At 42.5% G+C, this 11,769-nt stretch overlaps 1 protein-coding gene across 4 annotated transcripts in view; it reads left to right on the top strand.

Moving 5' to 3' along the window:
* The window catches only part of RUNX1 (RUNX family transcription factor 1), a 273,518-nt gene that overhangs the window by 73,231 nt on the left and 188,518 nt on the right, over nucleotides 1–11,769 (top strand). The gene's annotated exons all lie outside the window — the stretch shown is intronic.

Here is an 11,769-nt window from a genome sequence, read left to right as displayed (position 1 = left end):
AAATATAGCAGTGTGTACATGTCCATCCCAAACTCCCTAACTATTCCTCTCTGCTGACCATCCCCTCCAGCAACCATAAGTTCGTTCTCTAAGCCAGGGACACAATTTTATTATTATTATTCTAAACTGTGCATCATTTTCTCACACTTACAACTTCCCTCTTTCTAGAAAGTAGCCCTTAGTCACCAGGGCTGAAATTTCAGACTTGACTTATTTGAATGCCCATCCTTAGCTCCACACCCAACCATGGCAGAGCTCTATAAACTCCAACACCATAAAGTTTCTAAAACCCTTCCCTCTCATCCGAGAACCAAGTGTGCTGTAGGTCCAGGACACAAGAGAGAGACTGTGTGGGTAGGACAACACAGTAACAAGACTGCATCATTACACTTGTTGTAATTAACCTTTACGTTACTCCCAGAAGGCATGTGGCATGCTATCAGATGTGTGAATGAGCAAAGAATCCAACATGTTGATAACTTATCAAGGAGCAAAGGCCATTTAGTAGTAGTCATAAATTTATTTATTTGTAATAAATAAAAGTCAATTTATTTTAGCATGTATTAGTAATAGTCATAATAAATAAAAATCAATTTATTTTAGCATGTATTGGTAATAGTTACAATATTAAATTTAACTAGCTTTTATTTTACCCCAATTAATAAAAGCCTATCAAGAGTTTTAGAGAAATAAAGGCCATTGTTTCTAAAAAGAATGACTCACTCAGTATTTTTAGCTTCGTGCTTCCTGTGATTCACATCACCTTTAGAGCTTCTAACGCTTAACCTTCCTAGAAGTCATACTGAAAGACAAGAGAGATGCTTGGGGCATACTTTGGGATGTCCCATAAGGCCTGAATCTTCCAAAGATTCAACTTCGCAAACTTGCTGGTTGACAACATGTTTGTTCAGTGCCTTCTCCCTGTGTGGTCTGCTGGATGCGGAGAAGAGCTGCAGAGAACAGAGACCGAGGTGCTTGGGACATTCCTGAAGATTCATTTGGTTAGCAGCATGATGGAGTGGATGCCAGAACACGCGAATCTGGCTTCAAATCTGGGTTCCATTACTACCTGGTTGTGAGATCTCGGGGGATGGCTTAAGTCCTTTGAGTTTATTTCCTTTTTCTCACAAAGTGGAGATAATATCACAGTTTTATTCATGAGCCTAAATTTTTAAATTATAAAGGAGAAAAATTGACAATGAAGCTAAGAGTCTGGTGGATGATAGCTTTCCCAACCAATCCATCTGTCTCTCTCTCAGGCACACATGAGCATGCGTGCACATGCGTGCACAAACACACACACACACACACACATTTATACCAGTATCTTCTGACTTCATAACTGAGTCTTCGGCTGACCCTGGGACCCTCGTAAGAGCTACACTTTCACCAACAGAAAATCTTCCTTTTACTTAACGTCTGGTATCAGTGGTAGGTGCATGGGTAGATTGGATTTAAAAATCTGTCCCAGGACTTCCTTGGTGGTAAAATGGATAAGAATCTGCCTGCCAATGCAAGGGAGTTCGATCCCTAGTCCTGGAAGATTCCACATGCTGTGGAAAAACTAAAGCCCGTGCACCACAGCAAAGAGTAGCCACAACGAGAGAAAGCCCTTGAGCAGCAATGAAGACCCAGCACAACCAAAAACAAATTGGTTAATTACTTTTTTAAAAAGCGACTCTGAAAGAAATTCTGTCCCTGAAAGGGTTCTCTATACCTCGTACGTGGCGAAAGAGACCTTAAATCTTCAATGGGAAGGGGAAAGGCAATGTATAGTTGCAATGATTCCAGGAGATAAGCACTGATGTACTTGTGACGAAGGGAAGTGGAGCCAGGCACTCAGTGAATGCTGGACCAAAGGAAGCCCATTCTGTCTACACGCAGCCCTCAGCCTCCACACGTCCTAATGAATGTGCCCAGCCAACTTCCAGCAAGGCGCACTGCAGTCTTCCTTTACAGCAGCATGTTTAGCAGCTGCTCTAAGACCCATCCTTTCAGACTTGTGTTCAAACAACAGCCTCATGTTAACAAGAGCAATTTGAAATGGGGGCTCCCACTGCAGTGATGGCAATGACCTACAAATAATGAGAAAACAGGTCTCGGGACATTTTCGCTAAGGAAATAGACACAGCCATTGTGAAACTTAAAGCTGTATCATCATGGTGAATGGAAACTTTAAAAACTAGGTCATTGTTTAATAGTTCGTAACATCTAAATGATCAAACTAAATGGATCAGATTCATGATCAAGGGAAACACACAGGAAAACTCAGTTCTCAATATAAGAGGAAATAATATTCTTCTGAATTCCATGGCTAGGTAGATCCAGATCTTTGTAAAGTCTAGCCATGATTAAACTATCCAATGATAGGTAGCAAAGTAACTATTAAACCTTTTTCAGACTCTCAAACAAACTTCCAGGAAAAAAAATTCATTCTTGGATGAGCTAAGACAATCCAGGCAGAATCTATTCTTGGTGCCAGATCAAAGAACCCCAGATTTTTATTGGTTTATTGCGTTTTAAAAGATTTTCTTTGATGTGGACCATTTTTTAAAGTCTTTATGGAATTTTTTGCCATACTGCCTCTGTTTTATGCTTTGTTTTTTTGGCCAGGAGGTATGCAGGATCTTAGCTTCCCGACCAGGGATCAAACCCACACAGCCTGCACTGTAAGTTGACGTCTTAACTCCTGGACCGCCAGGGAAGTCCCTATTGCTGATTTTTATTACGAAGTTCGAATAGTACTGTTATAGACTTTTCATATCTAATTTTCACTGGGAAATCAGAAGAGTATTACCACATCTCAGTCATCCTAAACAACAACAGATCGGTCATTTTATCATCACCAGAATTAAATGTGTGATTCCGGGGCTGTGTGGCCACAACAGAGTCTTCAAGAGGAAGCACTTAATGTTTCTTTCACATCAGACTAATGTAGAAATCAAGAAGTTCAAAATTCACTTCCCAAGGAATGTTAGTAAAACAACTCTCTCATATTTAGACCCTCAGCTGCTGTTGATCTTAACGGAGGCCTTTCCACAAACTTCATCTCCCTCTTTGATATTTTAGACTCTTAATCATTTTAAGTCAACAATCCATAGCTGACAGTTCTGCTGATAAAGTACCTTTATAATGATAGACTTGGAGTTTAAATTTCCACCTACGTCTTCTCTAAGTTGGTGACCTAATTGTAGCTGATGCTTCCAGTAGAAATACTCACTTGTTAACCTCAAGTTATTTCTGGGCACAGCTGAAATAAAATAAATTGCTTTTTAAGCTTACAGATCCAGATTCTGTGTCTTATTTTCCATTTCTCCTTGTCCATTTTTCCATGTAGGTTTTATCTGCTACCTATAAACCATGAAAAACAAATTATTCCATTCAAATCTTTGGAAAGGGCTGTTCGCTGGCACAAAATCACATTGTCTGGTACTTTTTCTCTCGTTTTGAATTTCTGGAAGGGAAATCCTCCTTATGAGAAGACTTAACTTTCCATCAGTAATGGGGAAAATGGTTTCTCTCGGGACGGTAGAGGTAGATTTATAAGAGAAAACTCAGCAGAAATAAAAATCAGCATAGCTGATTTTTAATCTGCGTCTGTTATTTTTAGTGATGTTGATCCTTATTCTGCCAGTGACCTGGAAATAAATGAAGAGAGACATTGAAAAAAGTGGGAGGCCAAACAGTAGAACACGTTTTGGAAACTGTTGTTTCAGTCATGTGCTATTTAAATGCCACCCTTACAACCTAAAACAGAAAATGCACTCTTCATATCTTCAAAGCAGTATCCCTTGTCCCCAGTTTATGTATGGCTCATGATGTCTGCTCTAGGACAGGGACCACACTGGTTTGACTTATACCCATTTTCCAAGAATCTTGGGTTGGCCAAAAAACTCATTAGGGTTTTTCAATACCATGTTATGAAAAAATCTGAAAGAGCTTTTTGACCAACCCAATAGTTCTTAGTTAGTAACAGCACCTCCTTCCCAGGTGGCGCTAGTGGTAAAGAACCTGCCTGCCAATGCAGGAGACACAAGAGACACAGGTTCGATCCCTGGGTCAGGAAGATCCTCTGGAGGAAGGCAAAGCAATTCACTTAAGTATTCTTGCCTGAAGAATCCCATGGACAGAGGAGCCTGGCAGGTCATGTGGTCCATAGGGTAGCAAAGAGTTGGACATGACTGAAGCAACTTAACACAGCACACACACCTCCATTCAAGCTGAAAAACATTCTATTTTGATGATAAGTTTCCTGCCAGGCTCCTCTGTCCATGAGATTTCCCAGGCAAGGATACTGGAGTGGGTTGTCATTTCCTTCTCCAAAGAACTTTCCAAGACCTAAACCTAGGTGTTTGCAAGATGCCTTATTTAGACAGAAAACAACAAGATGAAATGGTTTCAGACAACTTAGTCCATTGTTCATACAGAGAGATGGACACCAAGAGGGGTCTAAGCCCTGCTCCTCAGTGACAAAGCTAGGATCAGAGTAATAAGAGCAGATCTGTATATGGCGCCTTTTGTCAAGCCGGGCACTGCTCTGAGCCCTCTGTGTACATTGACTCATTTAATCCTGACAATAACCCGCAGGGTAGGTCCAATCGTTACCCTATCTGACTACAAGCAGCTTGCCCCAGGCTGTGAACCAGTGGGGGGCAGGGCCATGCTAGGAGCCAGGCCACCTGGTTCTAGCGTCTGGTGAGTTCCACGCCGCACTTCCATCCAGAGCCAACACTCCTGACTCTTGCTCCTACCTTCTTCTCTGTATTATGTTGCTTTTGGACCAAGGAGAGAAAAGATTGTTAGTGAAAACTTAGCCTGATTTTTCCAAGCTGATATTTTTATATTACTCTGACCATCATCCAAGTACTACCAAAGTCACTTAAAAACAGAGAAGGCTTAAAAATAGATATGACATAAACTTACCAGACAACTTCCCTGGTAGCTCAGTTGGTAAAGAATCTGCCTGCAATGTGGAAGACCTGGGTTTGATCCCTGGGTTGGGAAGATCCCCTGGAGAAGGGAAGGGCTACCCACTCCAGTATTATGGCCTGGAGAATTCCATGGACTGTTTAGTCCAACTTTCACTACCAGATGATACATACATTTTCAGAGAAGATAACCAAAATGTTGAACCACAGGTACTGGTACAACCACTTAGAAGGAAGGCAGCAGTAAGATGACCAAGATCTTACTTGGCCGCCCCCAGAGAGACTGACTAAATATCAGCCCTGTGATGTTTTTCTTTTTAAATACAACTTTATTTTATTTTTTGGCCATGCTGTGCAACATGCGAGATCATAGTTTCCTGATATGGGATCGAACCCATGCCCCCTGCAATGGAAGAGCAGAGCCTTAGCCACTGGACTGCCAGGGAAATCCCAGCCCTGTGCTTTTCATGTTAGCATTTGCTTGTCAAGGTCTGCTGAATGATACCATAAGCCCCCCAACAAATCATGTACACACCTCTATAATTCTCTTTGCAGAGCAGCCTGGTAAAGCACCCATGGAAAGATTTCTGTTAATAAATACTGTGTGATGGTGATAATAGACAATACTTGCCCCTGAGTTGCCAATCTATGCAAAAAAACATGTATTGGCCATAGAACTTATAGGAAAAAATGAAGAGGGTTTACAGCATATAAAGCTTGGAGCATATGTTTAAGAGCACAGCCAAATCCAGAAACCATCTTTCTCTCATCCCATGGGCTGTGTAAGTCACAGCTGGAACCCTAGAACTTGGGCATGGGAATATGCACAGCATCCTTGAGCCTTCATGGCTTCCAGTTAGCCTTGAAAGTGAAAATGAAAGTTGCTCAGTCATGTTCAACTCTTTGCAACCCCATAGACTGTAGACCACTAGGCTCCTCTGTCCATAGGATTCTCCAGGCAAGAATACTGGAGTGGGTTGCCATTTCCTTCTCCAGAGGATCTTCCTGACCCAGTGATCAAACCCGGGTCTCCTGCATTGCAGGCAGATTCTTTACTGTCTGAGCCACCCATGGCTGGAAACTTCCATGCTCACAGCCTACTGCTGAGAGTGGGAATCTCAATGGAGCTTTACTCTTTCCAACTCGAGAAAGAACATCTGTCTCCTAATAGAGACGAAGAGCTTACCTGGTCCAGCATGAATAAAGGAGTTATTTTTGTCTGAGAACTCTGGCCGGGGAGACTCCATGGCCACCTAAAAACTCTTTTTTGAATCCAGGTGGCTTAGGAAAACATGCTTCAGTATCAGAAAAGGGAGACTTGAAGCATGTAGAGGTTTAAATGATAAGGCAGCCCACGCTTTATCAGCAGAACTGGCAGAAACATCAGACAATCCCTTAATTACCCTCTACAGCTGTTCTTAAATATTGGAATCTCTTAGCGCTGATCTGGTTCACAAAAGGAGCAGCAAATGTTGCAAAGTTTAGTGCTTTTTAACCAATAGACACACAGCGATGAAATAATGTGAAGCTGCAGTAGACCAGTAAGATAAATAAATAAATAAAAACTTTCCAATAAAGTAATGTTCTCCCAGTGACATCTTGTTATTCCAGTAAAAAATAGAATCCTCAGGTTTGCCAATAGTTTTTTCTTCCTGTGAAAGCACAAATAACAACACAATAAAACTAGGCTTTTTGACGTATACTTGAAGATGGTTAAAAGGGAAGATGTGTCCATTTCTTTTTTTACTTTGTGAAACAGTATTCCCATTGATTTCCCCCATGAGGACCACTGAATTTTGAATTCAGTAGAAAACTAACCTAGAAGCAGCACCTTCATACTCATCCGTGTAAAGTAAGTCATCGTGGTAGACCTTTTGGACAGATCATTCACTGGGCATAAAGCACTCTTCAGTGTTTTCTTGGTGAAGATGCTGAACATTTCAAACAATAGCCATAGTCAAATAAAAAACAAACAATAATTAGATGCTCAGCCTCTCTCAAACTTTAAATTAACAATTTGGTTTTATTTAGTTAGTTTTTTTTTTAATTTGTATTTTATGGAAATATTTTTTAATTTACTTTTTATTGAAGTAGAGTTGCTTTACAGTGTTGTGTTAGTTTCAGGTATACAGCAAAATGATTCGGTGATTCTTTTTCACATAGTTTTTTCTTACAGGTTATTGCAAAATATTGAGTATAGTTCCCTTTGCTATACAGAAGGTCCTTGTCAGGGGCTTCCCTAGTGGCCCAGCAGTAAAGAATTCACCTGCGATGCAGGAGACTTGCAGGAGACATGAGTTCAATCCCTGGGTCAGGAAGATTCCCTGGAAGAGAGCATGGCAACCCACTGCAATATTCTTGCCTGGGAAATCCCCTGGACAGAGGAACCTCATGGGGTTGGGAAGAGTTGGATACAACTGAATGACTAACACACACACACACACACACTGCTGCAGCTGCTGCTAAGTCGCTTCAGTCCAACTCTGTGTGACCCCATAGACGGCAGCCCACCAGGCTACCCCGTCCCTGGGATTCTCCGGGCAAGAACACTGGAGTGGGTTGCCATTTCCTTCTCCAATGCATGAAAGTGAAAAGTGAAAGTGAAGTCGCTCAGTCGTGTCCGACTCTTAGCGACCCCATGGACTGCAACCTACCAGGCTCCTCCGTCCATGGGATTTTCCAGGCAAGAGTACTGGAGTGGGGTGCCATTGCCTTCTCCGACACACATACTAGGCAACATGGTATCATGAAAAGAGCTAGAGAAAGACTTGGTGGTGGTGGTTTAGTAGCTAAGTCATGTCCGACTCTTGCAACCCCATGGACTGTAGCCTGCCAGGCTCCTCTGTCCATGGGATTCTCCAGGCAAGAATACTAGAGTGGGTTGCCATTTCCTTCTCCAGGGGATCTTCCCTACCCAGGAATCAAACCCAGATCTCCTGCATTGCAGGTAGATTCTTTACTAACTGAGCCCATTAAGAAGGAACATTTTCTTCTATGGCTTGCTTGTTGGGTCTACCTAGTGTTACACTTGCCCTGTGATCAGGTTGTCCAATCACTCTGAGCCTTGTTTTCACTTCTATAAAATATTGTGATACAGTGTGAGAATTTAACAACTTAAGATATCCAACACAGAGTAGAAGCCAAGCATGACCTGTGTATGTCAAGTCACAATCTGTGGCTTAAAACGTTTTCTCCTAGTATTTCAATGGCTGACCCAAAATTACAAAATTTTTAATGGACCTATAGAAAAGACAAGTGAGATAGGCTTTGCTATTTTTGCATAGTGTTGATAATTCTGCTCCTTAAAAGAAAATCCCAAGGAACTAGTTAGTGTGCAGATAATTCTTTTCAGGAAGAATGTTGAAACAAAACAGAACCAGACAGTAACCCAAGAGAGTGGGGCGGCCCTTACAAACCTGGTGCCGTCTTTATCTGCCCCGGACGTCATTCCACCTTCATGCTCTTCCGTTTGCACCCCTCATCTGAACCCCAGATTTCAGGTTTGGGAGACAAAACCAAATGGACCATGAAACATAAAACAAGATCCAACCAAACACAGTGAGCTCTCTCTGGCTTCAAGTCAAAACGTGGCTGAACCACAAAGCATCACCTGGTTTTGAGTAAAAACCACACTGAACCACCATTTTTTTTTATGGTTTCGATTTGAAAACGGGGTTTCATGCAAAGCTTGCCCTAGTTTCAGAAGAGTTCCTTGGCAGAGTACAGGCAAGGCTTCAGCTAGTGTGGACTCTGCATCATTGGCAGCTTCAGTCAGCCTGCTTGGAGGCAATTTTTTCTCATTCCGCCCTCCGAACACCTCCCAGGTTTTGCACAATCTTAATCACATTATCATTAAGATGACTGAAAATCATAAGATGTATTGATAAGAAATACAATCAACCAGTTCAGCTCTTTGTACTTAGCTTTTACAAAAACGGAGAAGAAAATTTTTGAAAAGCAATGAATCAAAAAGAGGTGGGAAGGCCTACAGACTTATCTAGTATGGAGGCAAAGAGAAGATTTGAAAAAATTCTTAGCGTAATCATGGCCAAAATTCCACATTCCTGGTAAATAGTAAGATAGTAAATGCAAAGTGGCCTATATGAGTATATAGAGCTATGAAACCACTCAGTTCTTCCCTCCTCGTGTGTGTGTGTCTGTGTGTGTGTACCCATGCTTGCACACATGCTCAGTAGTGTCAGACTCTTTGCAACCCCATGGACTATAGCCCGCCAGGCTCCTCTGTCCATGGGATTTCCCAGGCAAGAATACTGGAGTGGGTTGCCATTTCCTCCTCCAGGGGATCTTCCTGACCCAGGGATTGAACCTGTGTCTCCTGTATCCTGCATTGGCCAAAGAATTCTTTTCCATTGGGCCACCTGGGAAGCCCTTTCCTCTCCTTAGAAGGAGATTAAAGTCCTTCTTAGAAGCCAAGAGTGTCAGATGAGCCATTCGCCCTGGGAGGTGATGACATTTGGAGAAGGATTAATATGAAGGAACTCAAAGCAGAGTGCTCCATGATTAAAGGAGCCCACCACTATTCTCTCAGTAAATTAAATGAGTGCTTGGGATTTATAAGAAGATTATAATTGTGAACACATGAAAGAATGGATTGGATCTATAAAAAAGCATTTTTACATCAATAAATGCAAAATTTAAAAGATTAATAATAAGAGAAAATAAATGGCCTGTTGAAAGAGAGCTTTTATCCGTGTAATACTCTAAAATTCACACACAAAACTTCCCACATTGACTATACTGGATCCTTCACCCCCTCTCCCCCCCGAAAAATCCATGAAGTAATCAGTGCATGCCCTGGAAAGATGACATATTTGTCCAATCCAGGTCAAGAGGTCAGTAAACTGCAGGAATTTGACCTTCTCTCATTCACCTCCATCCACAGACAATAATAGCTCAGTGCAAAAATGGATCTTCCTGCCACGCAGGAGACGTGGGTTTGAACCCTGGGTCATCAAGATCTTCTGGAGGAGCGCATGGCAACCCACTTTAGTATTCTTGCCTGGAGAATCCATGGACAGAGGAGCCTGGCGGGCTACAGTCCAGAGTCAGACACGACTGAGGAGACTTAGCACATGTGCAGCATGCACAGACAATAGTACATCCTTGGCAGGATTACTGTACAGCGAAAGGAGACAATCAGATGCACTAATCATTGCAATATAGTGTCCCAGGAACCAGGGTGGGAATATCTTATAAGGAGTTAAGAGGCAGGAATTAAAGATCCCCACACTTGCCTCCTCTCTTTCTGCATAATAGGATGCAGCACAGAAAACTAGATACTCTCTAGGAGACAGAGCTGTAAGGAAAGAGCCTTGTAACATGGTGGCATTCTATGAGCTGCAGAAAGCCATCCAAGTGCCGGGCTTGGTTTTGAACATATTGGTTTTAGGGTCTCGTGAAATATACAAGGTAAGCTCTCAAGATCCTCTAGAAATTTAGGTATAGGTGTTCAGGGAAAGAGTTCTGGGCTGGAGACATGGATTTGGGAATGGGCTTCCCAGGTAGCATAGTGGTAAAGAATATAACATCTGGCTGCCAATGCTAGAGACTCAAGAGACATGGTTTCAATCTCTGGGTTGGGAAGATCCTCTGGAGAAGGAAATGGCAACCCACTCCAGTATGCTTTCTTTCATGGGAAATCCCATGGACAGAGGAGCCTGGTGGACTACAGTCCATTGGGTCACAAAGGCTGGCCATGACTGAGCACACCGGAACAAGCGCAATGCAGAGGTAGTAGGTCAGGAATACCCTCCCCAGGACAGTCTGCTGAAGAAGGGAGCAGCGGGGGTTTGATCCCCAAGTCCTATACATGCAAGTGGATGACATAGGACATCTGAGAGAACAGGCTTAGTGAATGATGACTGCTAGCCAAGGCCACATGCCACCAACTGAAAGGGCCATTCTCACTGTCATCCTTCAGAGCTGATGATGGAAAATCCCAAACCACTTTTGCCTTTAAGTATAATAGTAAGTCACATCCCACTACCCACTACAGGAGGTGTTTATGTGTGCATGTTCAGTCACTTCAGTCATGTCCGACACTTTGCAACCCCATGGACTGTAGCCCAGCAGCTCCTCTGTCCATGGGATACTCCAGGCTAGAATACTGAAGTGGGTTGCCATACCCTCCTCTTCCAGGGGATCTTCCCAACCCAGGGATCAAACCGAAGTCTCTGATAACTCATGCATTGCAGGCGGATTCTTTATCTGCTGAGTCACCGGGAAATTGCATCCACTATAAGATTGTCTATAGTAAATACCAAACCTAATGTATAAATACCTTATTTACATAAAAGATCAATCAAGGATGATCATTTGTTTTATGATAGGATTCACAATGGAATTCTATTAAATGGCAAATGTCTTTGGTTATGGTAGCAGCTGCCTCACCTTTCCAGTTGCAAAATGAAAATTGCATCTGCCCACACTTTGGGGGAACACAGGTTTGCTTTTACATATTTTCATGTGTTTGCTTTTCAAGATAATGCTTATTATAAATTTCTGAGTGCATAATGGGGCCAACAGTTATCAACTTCTACTTCCAGAAGTTCTTTGGCACAGTTCAGTTCAGTTCAGTTGCTCAGTCGTGTCCGACTCTTTGCAACCCCATGAATCGCAGCATGCCAGGCCTCCCTGTCCATCATCAACTCCTGGAGTTTACCCGAACCCATGTCCATCAGGTCGGTGATGCCATCCAACCATCTCATCCTCTGTCGTCCCCTTCTCCTCCTGCCCCCAATCCTTCCCAACATCAAGGTCTTTTCCAATGAGTCAACTCTTTGCAGGAGGTGGCCAAAGTATTGGAGTTTCAGCTTCAACA

This window comes from Giraffa tippelskirchi, chromosome 2 (genome assembly GCF_054371585.1).
Source record: "Giraffa tippelskirchi isolate mGirTip1 chromosome 2, T2T-mGirTip1v1.2.pri, whole genome shotgun sequence".
NCBI lineage: Eukaryota > Metazoa > Chordata > Mammalia > Artiodactyla > Giraffidae > Giraffa > Giraffa tippelskirchi.
This window is presented reverse-complemented; position numbering and strand designations above follow the sequence as displayed.